At 43.8% G+C, this 15,821-nt stretch overlaps 1 long non-coding RNA gene across 3 annotated transcripts; it reads left to right on the top strand.

Annotated features, from left to right (window-relative positions):
- The first annotated feature begins 208 nt into the window (after positions 1 to 208).
- On the top strand, positions 209 to 14,886 carry LOC144798644 (uncharacterized). Of its 3 annotated transcripts, none has more exons than XR_013603591.1 (2): positions 209 to 265; positions 12,762 to 14,886. It is a non-coding gene; the product is annotated as an uncharacterized LOC144798644 (long non-coding RNA). The 3 variants fall into 3 exon arrangements; XR_013603592.1 differs by lacking the exon at positions 209 to 265 and adding an exon at positions 5,612 to 5,687; XR_013603593.1 differs by lacking the exon at positions 209 to 265 and adding an exon at positions 6,279 to 6,435.
- The last annotated feature ends 935 nt before the right edge of the window (positions 14,887 to 15,821 follow it).

Raw genomic sequence — 15,821 nt, 5'->3', positions numbered from 1 at the left:
AAGTGACCTTGGATAAGTGGCTGGTAGAACTGGTTTGCATGGAGAACAAATGGATTTTTCCAGGTCACTCCTCCCTGTAAACACACACAGTTAATGACATTGGGTGTTTTCAAACCTTTACATCCTGACAGAGCTGGAATGAAGCTAGGAAACTCAAGCGCTGGCTGGCCTACACCTATCAGGATGGATTCTACCACAATATCAACTGTCAAATGTCGTCCTGCCACAATATTGTATCCAGAATATCAACAAGCAGAGCATTATGGTGAGTTTATAAATGCAAGTACTTATCTCCACAGTTAAAAACCTCGATATATATATATTTATATATACACACACACACACATATATTATAAGCATTGTAAACTCGATTCTCCATATATATATATATATATATATATATATATATATATATATATATATATATATATATATATATATATCCAAAACTAAGTTTGCCTGGAAGAAAGAGGGGCCCACAAGCAAGACAAAGGTTTCAGCATTTAATTCTTTGTCAGGAGCGCAGCTTGCGAAATGGATGCAAAAACAGCAAATTCAATGAAAAGTCAGCCTGACGCGTTTCGTATTGCTACTTCTTCAGAGGCACTGACTCGAGCTTCAAGGCAGGCAATTTTTTAGGCAAAACCACGGCACAAGTACCCGCCCAGGTGGGCGTTGCCGGTCGCAGGGCTTCATGGTACCTGTAGTGTAATGTCCTGTCCTCCTTCAGTGAGTGGTCTGCCTTGGAGCACACTGTTAAGAGACCACAGTGGGGTATGCAGAGCCACATCACAACTCCGCAGCTGTCCATTATCCCCAACAAACGCTCCTTGCTCCCAAATCGGTGGCGTTGTTAGGCGTCTCCGTGGGGGGCTGAAACAATATATATATATCCAAGGCGAGATTCACTCCATCGGAAAGAACCAGAGGGACACAAGCGGGGATCCAAGGAGAAAACCTTTATTCCAGCACAGGCGGCATGACGCGTTTCGGGATAAGTCCCTTTATCAAATGCCCTTACACTGAAAACTGCTTCCTGTAACTTTTGAATGATCCATCTCGCTGCCATTGGTTAGCAGCCCAGCAGAGCTGATTGGTTTCCTGAACACCTTGCCGCCGCCTCATGCCACAGACTGCGTTTCCCATATATATATATATATATATATATATATATATATATATATATATATATATATATATATATATATATATATATATATATTTATATATATATATTCAGTACGTAGTCGTCCAAAACTCAGCTCGCTCAGCCGAGCAAGAGGAAGAAGCGAGACCCAGTACCTTTCTTTTCTCTTCTGTATCCTGTATAAGTTTCATCTTTCCTTTTGGTCTGAGTATTTGAATTTGGTGATATCAATCGTGTAGATTTATTCTTGATATCTTATCATGACAATTATGTACATATGCTGCAAATAAGTGGTGACGTGGCAGACCAGGATATTGATTAGAGACACTAGTCAAATGGAATGGGGAGACAATGGCTACGGGGCACAATTAACTTATACAAGGGTGGCACGCTATATAGTTTGGAATGGGTTATGGAATATGACACTGCTAAGCATACGGAAATATGCACATCCAGGGCTCCATATATAGATCAGTGTTGCAAATTTGGAAACAGCTATACGAGTTGCCCATACAGGGTGTAGTTCTGCCTTTAAAATATGTATTAATATCAACACAGAATGAGGTTGAGACATTGTTTTCATACCATTCCAATATGGCGTCGACTTATAATAAGTCTGTAAATCATCTTTGTACTGGTGTTGAGATTGGTATAATCGTGTCCGTTTTTAATGAGGCACAATTGGTATAAGCCCATCCAGGGCACAATCCAATAGTGATACAAGTAATGTAAGCCCAAGTAGCGCTAAATCGAGCTTTTGAACCATGTATTTGTGCAATGAAATGTGATAAGTTGATTGTCTGCACACCACTCCAATATGGTGACACTGTTTACTTATGATAAGTCATTTAACCTTTTCCATGCGTCGGACAGCCCCTGGCCATCCGACATCATGGTGGGCATGTGCGGAGGACAGCCAGGGGCCGTCCAAACTGCGCATGCGTTAGATTCGGAAGCACCCCGGCGCAATGTCCACTGCGGCGAAGCGGTTAACAATGTCTATGCCCATGTCCAGATTGATTTAAACTATGTCCGTTTCCGGCAGGCCTGATTACACTGAAGAAGGCGACAGCCGAAACGTGTCTGTGTTTGCAGGAGTTCATTTAATATATTCATTGAACTCACCCTCAAGAGGGCTTTATTTTGTGTGCATCAGGCACGGATCTTTGGAGCAGTTATATATATATACATACATACATACATACACACACATATATATATATATATATATATATATATATATATATATATATATATATATACTTATTTAGACAACACCCGCGTAGTAAACGCCTGCACTCCGGACAGCTTTTCACATAAAATGTATTTGGCTAACGCGTTTCGACCTGATCAGCTGTCCGGAGTGCGGGTGTTTAGTTGTGCTGCTGCGTGGGTGTTGTCTAAATGTGTACGGGGACTCTGTACCCCGTTGCCCAGCACCGGTCTCGCTAGGTGGATGAGGCCCTTTGTGTACAGAGAACCAGGAATGCGGATATATATATCTATATATATCTTATATATATATATATATATATATATATATATATATATATACTAGCAGCTCGCCCCAGCGTTGCCTGGGGCAGAAAGGGGCTGGGGGCAGTACACCCCCTCCCGCCCGACTCCCTCCTGCCCCCACTACTCCCGCCTGTCCCTCTGTGCACGCCCCGACTCCCTCCCGCCCTGATTTCAATTTTACTTTACTTTACCTGAGCTGCCGCTCCTTCACGGATCTTCACTTCACCGCCGCTCCTCTTCGCCATGACGCACCTGAGCCGCCGCTTCTACCCGCGCTCCTCACTTCACCGCCGCTCCATGTCCGCCGCTCCTCCTCATCGTCATCACGCACGTCCCGGCCAGCGCTACGTCGCGGCCAGAGCAGCGTCGCGGCCGGCGCTACTTTCAGGGCACTACTTTTTTTTTAAAGTTATATTTTTAAATGTACGTTTTTTTTTATTTTTTATAGCCTATGTCCATCTGCACACCCTGACAATTTCTACAATGTATCGGGTGTGTGGATTGGCGCTGTGGTTCCCGAGTTTACCTGGCTCAAAGGTGTGTGTTCTCTCTTTATAATAGTAGTATAGATATACATACTTTAAAAATATTGTGGCAGTCGATATTCAGGATACAGTATTAAGAAAGAACAATATAGCCAAGAGCCCCCGTCCACACTCATTACCTGGCCCGGGATCCGTCAGTGTATGACAGAAAACTGCTACTATTGTCCACTTCCCCACAGTGCTGCCAGTTCCAAAGATTCTATCCTGTCCGAGGGGTCAATCCCCTCAATCCCGGACATTTTTGAGGATCCTGTACCTCTCTGTCGATCTTCACCTTTCTGATTGTTCCTGGAAGTTGTGGATCTTTCTGACATCGCATACAGTCTTGCCATTGTTGACAATGCTGGTTCCTTCCGGGCCCTTGCTGTTAATCCTCAGCAATCCCTTCAAAGCTTTAGAAACTGGGAAGGATGATGCTGAGCAAGCAGCTCTTATGCAGTCCCCTAATAATCTGCGATTACAGAGACTGCAAGTATGAGAGAAAGCAAGAATTGGTTGCTGGTTTCTCTCATTGGGTTGGTTGTTATATGCATGCCATCTGCAGAAGATCTACTGTCCTGCCAAAACTAGTTTGCAGATTTTTTGATTTTGTTAAACAAATAGGGTTCTTAACCTGGACCGCTAGGGGCCAACGACTGCTTAGAAAATTAAATAATATTAACAAATTATTAACGTGGACATAAATAAAGAAGCAAAATGTAACACTGAAAATTTTAAAACACTGTAATGTGAAACAATTTGAAATGGCAGGCTGAAGATTACGGTGAAATGCTCATATGGATTTGTGGGAACAGTGAGTACAAGTGCATCAAACAGAATATAGGATGGGCGATGGGTGGCCTCAGTTGAATTTAGAAAATCTCCAACCTTCACATTCAAATAACATTTCAATTTATGTATTTGTTTGGGAATCAAATAAAATATTTCATAATTTGTGTATTTCTTTGATGAATGCTTGTGTCTGTATTTTTGTGTGTTGTTTTGTGATTCAAATCATCTACATTACTTAGGCCAGGGTCCCTGGTTTCCAGTAATGACCGATTGGGGGTCTCTGGATTCTAATAATGACTCAGTGGGGGGTCCCCGGATTCCAATAATAATTACGTGGGGGTCCACAGAAGTCAAAAGGTTAGGAACCAATTAAACAGAGTATGTTTTCAGAACTTGTTAAGATTCGTTAGTAGTTGGTCTAGTCAGGCAGGTTTCGGCCCTGAGGGATCATCTTGACTTGGTAGCAGGAATGATTTGTCGTGCTACTGAGTTTCGAAACAAAAAGGCTTTCCTTTTGAGAGAAGAAACCCACCTTTGCAGTTCAATTTGCAGATTGTTTTGTGTTTCGGAGGGTTAGGTTGGTGACCATCTCAAGTCCTTTTCAGTTCTACCTTTCTGCTTGAGGGCTCGGAGGGAGCCGTTATAGCAGCTGTTGTTTTTCTGGCTGCTGGTTACTGTGCAGCGGTGGGCGACCGGGTCAGTGGATTGAGGTATGGCGGTGTTGACAAAGTGCAATATAACCTCTGGAGATCGGTTGCGCGGCAATGATGAAACGTTGTTGTTGACCTTGGTTTGGAAGTAATGATAGTGTCTTAAGGGACTTGGTCCAGTGTGTGGTAGCAGCAGGTGTGTTTGCTTGTTGTAGATGGATAGGAGTGGGATCATAAACTTCATGTCATAGGCGTCTAAGGGAATAGTAATTCCCTAGCAGTAACAGTAATTTTAATATTAGCACTGTAGTAGTGTATGCTGTGTACATCCACATTACTTTTTATTCATCTGATCAAAGGATGAATCTGTGCTGCTCACTGGGTTGGACAGGCCATTGATTCCTCTGGGTATTTCCCTGGGGGATGGGGTGATCGTCCATTGGACGTGTTTTCTTAAGGCATGGGGCCACTGCTGGTGCCTCCCTCCCTCTCTCCTGCTGCACAATGTTAATTGCCGCATGCGCAGCTGGTGGCCTCAGGGGGGGGAGAGAGAAACAGAGATCAGAGAAGAGAGAAAGAGGAGAGAGACAGAGAATGGACGGAGAGGATGAGAGAGGCGAGAAAGGGGGCAGGGCTGGTGTGCACATTTTTGCCAAGGCTGCTTTTTGTGCACGACGGCCCTGGCCGCTCCTTGTTAATGATAGACCCAACCAGGAAGAATGCGACGCCTCAGCATTCTCTGCTCTCCTCACCTGTACTTATCCTAATTATGCCAATTTACATTCAGGGCCTAGCTGGGGGTGAGATTCCCAGAATGTTAATCTGGGATGCGTCTGTCCTCCGCCAGCTACCTCAGGTTTGAGTCACCGGAAGCAGAGCAGGCTAAGCGCTTAGAATCCAAAGGTTGTGCAAGCTAAGGATGATTAATCACAAATTATATATAAATTATATATATGATCCATTCCTTATTAACAGCAGCACATGGCAGAGGTTGAAAAGACTCATTCATTCATAAAGACGTTGCAGGATTGATGGTTCAAGCAGCATGCAGCCGGGGTGAGAAGACACACTGATTCATAAGGCATCCGCACGATTCATGCATTAAGCGGCACTTAGCCGAGGAGGAGAAGCCAGTGTTCATTCATGAAGCCTGCGCCCGATTCATGCGTTTACAGCGAGGCGGCACGTGGTGGCGGATGAGGCGGCACGTGCCGCAGCTCGGCACGTGACCCCGGCCCGCAATCATTCCCGGGGCTGCAGAACCCCAGCGCGAGCAGGGGCAGCTCGTTCTCACGGGGGAGCAGTGCTGCACATAACGCGGCTGGCACGGTGACGACTCCTTCCCGTGGGAACCCTCTCCTGCACTCACGCGCTGCCAGTGCTTCCGGGTGTCAGCGGAAGCGCTCTGCTGCCCTTCTGTGGACGTACCACTCCCTTCCTCAGCCCCCTAGCTGCTCAGGGCTTATTCCCATGGGAAGGCTCTGCTTCACTCTAATTGCCTGTTTTATTTATTTATTTTATTTTGAAGGTTTTATATAGCGCGAACAAGACTCTAAAAACAGCCCAATGGGATCAATTTCATTCTCTTTAATATTTGAACCTCACATAATAAGTTATGTGCCTCATTTAGAGTCCGGCGGGGCAGGATAACCACAGTAAATCAGTGGTGCTGACACCAGCAGTCAGCTTGCAGTTTGCCTGCTCTATTTAGAGTCAGGGGAAGCACTGTGTTTACGCCGCCAAGTTTCCGCTGCTTCTGTTTTTAGATGGAAATGTGTATTTTGTCAGGACTGTGATTGATGTGGTAAGTCAGCTTTCTTCTAATTTAGGAATGTAGGCCTCCTGCAACTGGTTCTTTAATTGGTTCTATCTTTGCATGGTATAATCAAAACATAATGACCTATTTGTCTGGAGAGCTTTTCTGAGGCTTCCTCCTGTATCAAAACACCAGTTGATGCCTTCAGTCAGCTTGTTGTCCATGCACAGATATTCCAGTGGTCGGAGCAGCTCCTCTCTTTGGTGGGCACTTCACTAGTTTTATTGCTCAGGTCACAACCCAAGATTCTATAAGATTCCAACTAGATCACAGTAGGACAAGCTGAGATTCTGTCTATGGAAATGCATCTGTCCCTGGCCGATGCACAGAAGTCCAGACAATATACTTTGCTCCTGGCTCACAGAGTGCAGTATTCACCTTCAGTGGCCACTGCGGAAATCCTGAGGACAGCTAATTTCAAAGTCTTCTTCCAATCAGAAAAGAAAAACATTTATTTCGTTGTGTCCAGTTTCCATAGATTTCCGGAGCAGGTAGGCCTAGATGAAACTAGTTTGCAATGGTCAAGGTTTTGTTATTGATGCAAACAAGTCAGAACTCCGACACAAGGCTGTTGTTGGTCGGCAGCAGATCGCAATGCAGATAGAGGGTGGAGGGGCCAGAATCTCTAAAGCCTGTGAAGCCTACATTGAGCAAAGAATGGTCTAGGAAACCTCGCCCGTACACAAGAGAAACAAGCATTTGCAATTCAATAGGTCTTGCATTAGGAAAGTTTGAGCTATTGGTATTGTAAATGACAAATTTGTTATTTATGTTTTGTTTTTGAAAATAGCAAAATTAATAGCTTTCTCATTTACAATGCCAATAGTTCTAACTTTCACAAATGTGACACCTATAGCATTTGTAATGCAATATATGCTGTATTTACGTGACTTACATGTAGAGATATTGCAAATAACAATGGCTTAAAAAAATTATAAATAATTAATACTTAAATAAAAGTTATTGTAATGTATAATGGCAATAGCTTAAACTTATGTAAATAACTTTTGTGAAGATTATGTTCAGTGTATTTTATTGTGACAAAAATCCAAGAACAGAAGTGAAATATTAACATATTTTTGTTACATTTGTAATAAAGCTTGAAACATTGAGAGAACATATTTGAACCAGTTGTTGTTGAATGGTTGCACAGATTGATGCTGTGGTGGCGATGAGTGATGTGATGCGAACGAGTGATGCTGTGGCGTTCAGTGATGCTGTGGTAGCGCATAGTGATGTTGTGGTGTCCCCGAGTGACACTGTGGTGGTGCTGAGTGATGCTGTATGCTATGCTATGTTTTGTTTTGCTATCCTATGTTTTGTTTTGTAATGCTATGCTATGTTTTGCTATCCTATGCTTTGATTTGTTATGCTATGCTGTGTTTTGTTATGATATGCTATGTTTTTTTGTGTTTTATTATGCTATACTTTGTTTTGCTATGCTATGTTTTGTTATGCTATGCTATGTTTTGTTGTGTTTGGTATGCTATGCTATGTTTTACTATGCTATTATATGTTTTGTTTTGCTATGCTATGTTTTGTTGTGTTTTGTTAAGCTATGCTATGTTTTGCTATGTTTTGTTATGCTATGTGTTGTGTTTTGTTATGCTATGTTTTGTTATGTTATGCTATGTTTTGTTATGCTATGCTATGTTTTGTTTTGCTATCCTATGCTTTGTTTTGTTATGCTATGTTTAGTTTTGCCATACTATGCTTTATTTGGTTATGCTATGCTATGTTTTGTTGTGTTATACTTTGCTATGTTTTGTTGTGTTTTGCTATGCTATGCTTTGTTATGCTATGCTATGTTTTGTTGTGTTTTATTATACTATGCTTTGTTTTGCTATGCTATGTTTTGTTATGCTATGTTTTGTTATGCTATGCTTTCTTATGCTATGCTATGTTTTGTTATACTATGCTATGTTTTGTTTTGCTATGCTTTGTTATGTTATGTTATGCTATGCTATGTTTTGTTATACTATGCTATGTTTTGTTTTGCTATGCTTTGTTATGTTGTTATGCTATGCTTTGTTTTGCTATCCTTTGTTTTGTTTTGTTTTGTAATGCTATGCTGTTTTGCTATCCTATGCTTTGATTTGTTATGCTATGATGTGTTTTGTTATGCTATGCTATGTTTTGTTATGGTATGCTATGTTTTGTTGTGTTTGGTATGCTATGCTATGTTTTACTATGCTATTATATGTTTTGTTTTGCTATGCTGTTTTGTTGTGTTTTGTTAAGCTATGCTATGTTTTGTTGTGTTTTGCTATGTATTGTTATGCTATGTGTTGCTGTGTTTTGTTATGCTATGTTTTGGTATGTTATGCTATGTTTTGTTATGCTATGCTATGTTTAGTTTTGCCATACTATGCTTTGTTTTATTATGCTATGCTATGTTTTGTTGTGTTATGCTTTGCTATGTTTTGTTGTGTTTTGCTATGCTATGCTTTGTTATGCTATATTTGTTATGCTATGCTATGTTGTGTTGTGTTTTTTTATGCTATGCTTTGTTATGCTATGCTATGTTTTGTTATACTATGCTATGTTTTGTTTTGCTATACTTTGTTATGTTATGTTATGCTATGCTTTGTTTTGTTATACTATGTTTTGTTATGCTATGCTTGGTTATGCTATGCTATGCTTTGTTATGCTAGGCTATGTTTTGTTTTGTTATGCTATGTTTTGTTTTGCTATCCTATGCTTTGTTTTGTTATGCTATACTATGTTTTGCTACCCTATGCTTTTTTGGGTTATGCTATGCTATGCTGTGTTTTGTTATGTTATGCTATGTTTTGTTATGCTATGCTGGTGAGGGTGAGTGAGGGTGTGTGAGGGTGAGGGGGTGTGAGGGTGTGTGAGGGTGAGGGTGTGTGACGGTGAGAGGGTTGTGAGGGGGAGTGGGTGTGAGGGTGAGGGTGTGAGGGTGAGTGAGGGGGTGTGAGGGTGAGGGGGTGTAAGGGTGTGAGGGTAAGGGGTGAGGGTGTGTGAGGGGGAGGGTGTGTGAGGGTATGATGGTGAGGGTGTGTGAGGGTGAGGGTGTGAGGGTGAGTGAGGGTGTGTGAGGGTGAAAGGGTGAGTGAGGGTGTGTTAGGGTGTATGAGGGTGAGGGTGTGTGAGATTGAGTGGTGTGATGGTGAGGAGGTGTGTGAGGATGAGGGGGTGTGTGAGGGTGAGGGGGATTAAAAGGAGGTCAATATTTTTTGATGCGCGTTTTTTCAGACTAGAAAAAGGGGGTCTCCAGCTTAGGTTATAACCAGCATATTCTGTACTGATAAGTGTAACCACATCAGCTGTCTAATCAGGGCACATCTTACAATTGTGAGTCTTAGGTGATATGTAAGGGAATCTATTACTCATCTCTAAGGTGCGTCTGTAGCGCAAGTCTTGTGAAGGAGTTATGTCACTGTCCAGGCGGTCCGTACAGAATCACCACAATTGACACGGGGTGTCGAAATATCGCATAAAAGTAGCGACTGATGATTAGTCCAGGGACCTACTGAGTATCTAAAAATTGGTCATCAGTGTGTACTCTGGGTTGTAAGTCAGAATGGTAACATGAGTGGGTGGAGTAGAAGAAGTAATGGATGTGTGCACAGGACGTCAGTGTGCACTGTAGGTCCTATGTCAGGGTAGAAACCTAATATGGCGGAAACAACTAAGTAATGGTGGCAGGTCTATAGCCGAACTGTATCCTGAATGGAAAGAGGAGAACAAACAATGGAAGAAGCTGGGTGTGCCGTAAAGTCATGGGGTAAGGTATGTGGAAAAAAACATTGGAGACAGTGCCAGTATGCGGTCTGGGGCGCATTGAACCTGGAGCGGTGAGATAATACTGTGGCAGATGAAGTAGTCACATGATCATCAAGGTTTCAAAAGTGACAAGGGGTTACCACCATATCGGCCACAAGTGGAGTATCCACAACTCTATACGAATAAAAGCAGAATCAATAAACGATCAGAATGGGTGGTGTCTAGACACTCAATGGTGCATACCGTATGTTTGTTCTGAACAGTTCAGATGGGTTCCGAAGTAAAATGGTCTCCTCGTGTTACTGGACCGTTTCCGTGTGTGGGAGAGGTCACGTTTGTGATGGCGACTCCTGGACAGAGAAAGCCTCCTTGATAAGGGCCCAAGTGATGCGTCTGCCACGGGGGGAGAAAGCGTAATGTACATAAGCAAGGATGTCAGGGATGTAAAGGCCAGCCCACCTAAAATGTGACAAAATGGAGTCAATCCAGAACCAGTGCGAAAGATGGAACAGAGAGGACAGATGAGGTCTAATGTAAAAAGCACAAAGGTTATAGGCAAGCGCAAGGGTAATTGAGACCCAACTAAGGCCCCGGCAGTAAACATGTATGCCGTACTCAAAAAGAAGTTAATAAAACCCGCACGGGCCCACAGGTAGCGGTCAGAGACCCCTAAGGGTTTGGGCAGCCGTGTGAATCATTAAAAAGGTGACAGAGTACAGCGAGAAAGCAGCACAGTGGTGGATTATACGGTATGTGAACAGCGAGAAGCAAACACTAAGGTAATGCCTAGACTCCGTATGTGAAGGACCCAGGTACCGTGCCCCACAGGGAGAAGTAGAATACGATGAGGGGGTCGACCTTAAAAGCAAGGAGGGACAGCAGAACACCGTGGAAAGGCAGCACTAGAAAGGGTTAAATACTTGGGGACAATGAAAGCGAGGACAGCGATGATGTCGAAGATCGGCGTGCAAAGGATAACAGGCTGTGTAAGTCCCGACTCACAAGAAAGTACAAAGCTGGAAAGGGAGGCATCCCGCTTACCTGGAGCCGTAATCGACCTGTGCTCCTTCCTCGTATCGCCTGTGGATAATGTGGAATCCATACGGGGGTGGGCCAGTATATATAGAACAAGTGAAGAGCGCGCACCAAACAGAACGTGGGAAGAGAGACTCGAGGGCGTGTTCATCCCTCGGAAGGTATCACTATCAGCTAGTTATCCTGCGTGTGATGGAACATCAGGAATGTAGGAAACGGCCTGATGCGGCGAGGCTTCCACAGTTGGCATGGCTACCAGGCAAAGTACAGGGCATGAAAAAGAGACTAATGGATAAAGCAATGCACACGAAAAGAACACATCGGAAAGCAATGTAAGGATATTGTGCCCGCACCCAAGATTACTGTGGTGTTGGCATGTTTGAAAATCAGAAACCTTCGTGTGGAATGCAACAAATTAATATGCTAGTCAGGATGAAAGAGAGAAAAAGTGTGGGGGCGGGGGCGGAGAGTGGTGCAACAGCACAGAGACTGAAGCTAAAAAGCTCTCGGCATTGCGTGGCGCGGGAGCGGCCTCCTTTGAAGTCTGATGGGGGGCGGGGGAGCGGCTTCCTTTGAAGTCTGATGCAGAGGCTCAGACAAATGGTGTGGCATGTGGCTGGCAATGGTGTGGGTGTGCGATGTGCGATGTGCACCTGCCTGGCTCACATGAACTGTACGCGATCCGCAGCTAGGGAGACTTTTCCGACCGCTTACTATAATCTCACCTATTCCATCCCTACGGGATAGAATAGGCGAGACCTAAAAAACTATGGAGCAGTTACGCTACCCACCCCCCTTAGATACAGGACAAACTGTAGGGATCTTGTCTTATCTTGTTCACTCATGAAAATGAAGCACAAATGGAAATCACCGTTCACTCAGTTGCTTTGAAACATGAGCAAGGGCTACATGCATTTTACACACCTACATACATGAGGAAGAAACCCCAACATGGAGAGCCAGGAAACAGTCTTCGGAACAACGAATATCTGCTGTTGATCAGCACAGTAAAATGTGGATCAGCTGGCGTAAGCTCACAGATATGAGCTCACTAGAAGAAATCCCTTGTCCTGGCCATACAAACATACCAGGCTGAGAAGTAGAGATTTTCCAAGCCACACGGAGAACTTTCAACCCTCCTCAGGCTTCTTAACCGCATGCGCGTTAGCAGTTTTCCCGCTGCGCGCTGCGATTTTAAAAAAGCCGCGTTACATGACGAGCTCAGCTCGTCATCAGCGTGCGAGCGGCGCAACTGATGACGAGCTGAGCTCGTCATCAGCGCCGAAGTGGTTAAGGTTTCAAACAAAGCTGCTTTCTGTTTTGGATCAGTACCCTTGTTCAATCCCCTGAACTAGACATGTTCTTGCAGCCTATGCCCTGAATGAGGAGTAACACTGTGATGCATGCATGTATTTAAGAGCAACTCCCTAAGTGTAGAGCTGTGTTACCCATTATTGCTAGATGGCTTTGGAATAAAGTCCTGGGGACCTGGACATGAGCGTGTCCCTGATTTTTTTGTCTTTTAACAGGTGGAATATCCCAGGATATATGCATCATCCGAAGACTCTCTTGTGATCGTGGTGTGGTTCCAAGACCAACAGCAGCAAGACACAGGGAAGGACTGACCAGACTGATAAGGACAACAAAGTGCTTCTGGGCAGCCCAAAGAAGGGTCAGACCTGGTGGAAACACTTATCATGCACCAACGTGGTCACGGCGGATTCAAGCTATTTTGAATAACCAGGTTAAGAGCTCCGTGCATCTCCTTAAACTATTCTTTGTGTCTGCCGAAGCATGAACGATCATACGAGCATGAAAATACCTCACTAAGTATTAAACCTCAATCTATTCCCCTAAACTTGACCATCAGGGCCCATTAAGCTGTGTGCCTGAAGATAGCATCCATTGTTGGGATCCAGGGCCCAGATGTACGACCATTCCAAATTGCGACTCACAATTTGCGCTCAATTGCAAGTCGCAAATTGTGAGTCGCAATTTGGAATGTACAACAGTGTCAGAGACACTGATTGCGATTCCCAATGGGGTCGCAAAATGCGAGGCTCTTGAATATTAATGAGCCACTTGCAATTTGCAAGCCCATTGGGAATGGCTGGCCCTCCCAGGGATGGCGGCCTGCTGGGCTCAGCAGACCTCCATATCTAGGACTGCTTGTCAATAAAGCATTTTTTTTAACTGCAGCCCGTTTTCCTTAAAGGAAAACGGGATGCATAAAAAAAAAAGAAACGTATTTCATTTTCTTTTTTAAGGACAGGTAGTGGTCCCTGGGTCCACTGCCTGCCCTTAAAACATATTTTTAGAGCCAGTCACAAAGGGGAAGAGGTCCCCTGGGAGCCCCTTCCCATTTGTGACTCCATTACCACCCTCTTTAAGAGGGCGGTAAATTGCGAGTGTTTTGTGACCGCAATTATGGTCGCAAAACATTCATACATGGCTAGAGAGTCTCTATTAGGAAGGGAACGCCTCTTCCTAGTAGCGAGTTGCAAAACACTTTTTTGTGAGTCGCAATTTTTTGTGAGTCACAAAATAGTGTTTGTACATGCCCATTTAGGTTTTTGGGCACGCAAAAACTGGTCATACATCTGGCCCAAGGGTCTACCTCTCCGTATAAGGTGCCAGAGTTGTACGAAGGAAGACATGGTATAACATCAACTATTTAGTTTTGCTATCTATGACTGTGTGGTGGATGAATTATTTGGATCCCTCAGGGTACCAATAAACTACAGTCACTGCTGTTCACTTAATGCAATATGAGAGTGCCTTATTGGCAGGACTAAGCTCCTGATTAGGCGTTAGTTAGCAGCGTGGTATCCCTAAGTAACATGTATATTTCATTTGTGTCCCTGTCTAGCCCTATTAGGTACACTACTAAATTCAATAATTTAAGTTTGGTGTGGATTCTTTTCTTCATCGACTGAGCCTATTAGTTAATTTGAGGGAAAAGCATTGTTTTTTTCAAGCCTGATATGCTGTACTCCGCTGAATGACAAAGGCTCAATTCGCAACGCATTTCCTGGCATAAAATTACATTTATGGCCAAAAATGCTACATTTGTGCCTGTCAGGAATTCACAAAAGAAATCATGACAGGGGTAGATGGTTCGACTACGGCAAGTTTTTCTGCTGCCGTCTTTAGAAATCTACAGTAGTAAATCCCATATAAGGCGTGGGGAGTGGGCGGACCAAGGTATGGTTGCCTTGTAAATTAGGGAATGGCAGTGAACATTTACGGGAAATTTGTAATTGATGAGAAATTTGAAGTGGAAGACAAATGGATCGTCCTCATATTTGGTGGGGCTTTTGAAGAAGTGCTTTCTCCAAGGGGGAAAATGTGGGTGGATGCCTTTGTTCATTTGGTTGCCCTTCCCACTATGAGGAATCGTACTCTATGTATAATTCTGCTTAGGCAAATAGGTAGCAAATATGTCCCATGATTGGGTGAAATAATAAGCCTAGATTGTTGCTCATGGTGCTGCTTTTGAGATACAGTGATCCACCTCTTTGTGAATTTGAAAGAAGTGTAAAAGTTCTTCCAAGTAGAGTTGCATAACACCATCTGTAATTTTACAAATCGATTTGATTTATCCCCAAGGAATTTGATATTTGCATTGTAGTAATAAATATATGAAAGAGCGTTCACACTTGTGTTGTTTGGTCACGTTTATTTTCATTGCCTTGGCATAAGCTCCTTGAACAGTATGAAGAGCTGTTTTGACGTTCCTCCTGAAAAGGTTGAGGTCCAACATTAATGCGACTGTTCTAACAACCCTGTTTAGTGCTATATTGCGATGCTCATTGAGTAGGGCGCAAACTAGACTACCATAGAAAGTTCATACATGGACTTTTGAACACCTCTGGCTTTCGGTGGCAGCTATCTTGACATTCCAGCCTTGCTTTATCTCACTATCGCACGGATATAGACCGTGGGTCGACGCCTGCCTGGTCCTTGGCAGCATACACTGCTTATCATCAGCCGCTTTGTACCCTCAGCCAAGACCAATAATGGCTCAGCTCTTTGATCTGTGCCCAGTGAGGGCTGTGTGACCTGGAGGCAGTTGCCAGGTTCTCAGGGACTCAAGGACAGTGACACAGCCATGGCCATAACACCCAGTGCTCTACTCAAACCTAACAAAGTTGCCCGGCGTTGTCTGTTTCGAGTGGTGCAGGATATGGGCTGCAGCCCTTGTAAAGGCAGAATGGTTATCTCCAGACCCGCACTGAAAAATAGAATCAGCCTTGGTTGAGATGTAAAAGGAAGCCCAACATTGCAGGAGACAGTGACTTCAGGCTTTCATAGTGATGTCACAGTTGCCCATCCACCACCTAAAGGTGCCCCACAGCTGGCAGCCAATCTGGAAAATGCCAGAAAGGGAGGTTTAGCATCAGGCATGATGGTGACCTTTAAGGCCGAACTGATAACCAAAATCTGTCCAGGCAATGATATCCAACGTAGCGACACATGTGACTCAATGAGCCAGTGAAATTGGCTAACTCCACCTCTTCAGTGAGGCAGGAAGGTTGTGCTCTCTAAGAGAACATTTACAGCCCTATGTTTCCAATAGTTGGCTAATA

This window comes from Lissotriton helveticus, chromosome 12, assembly GCF_964261635.1.
Source record: "Lissotriton helveticus chromosome 12, aLisHel1.1, whole genome shotgun sequence".
NCBI lineage: Eukaryota > Metazoa > Chordata > Amphibia > Caudata > Salamandridae > Lissotriton > Lissotriton helveticus.
The sequence above is the reverse complement of the archived record's forward strand: the minus strand, read 5'-3'. Positions and strand labels throughout refer to the sequence as shown.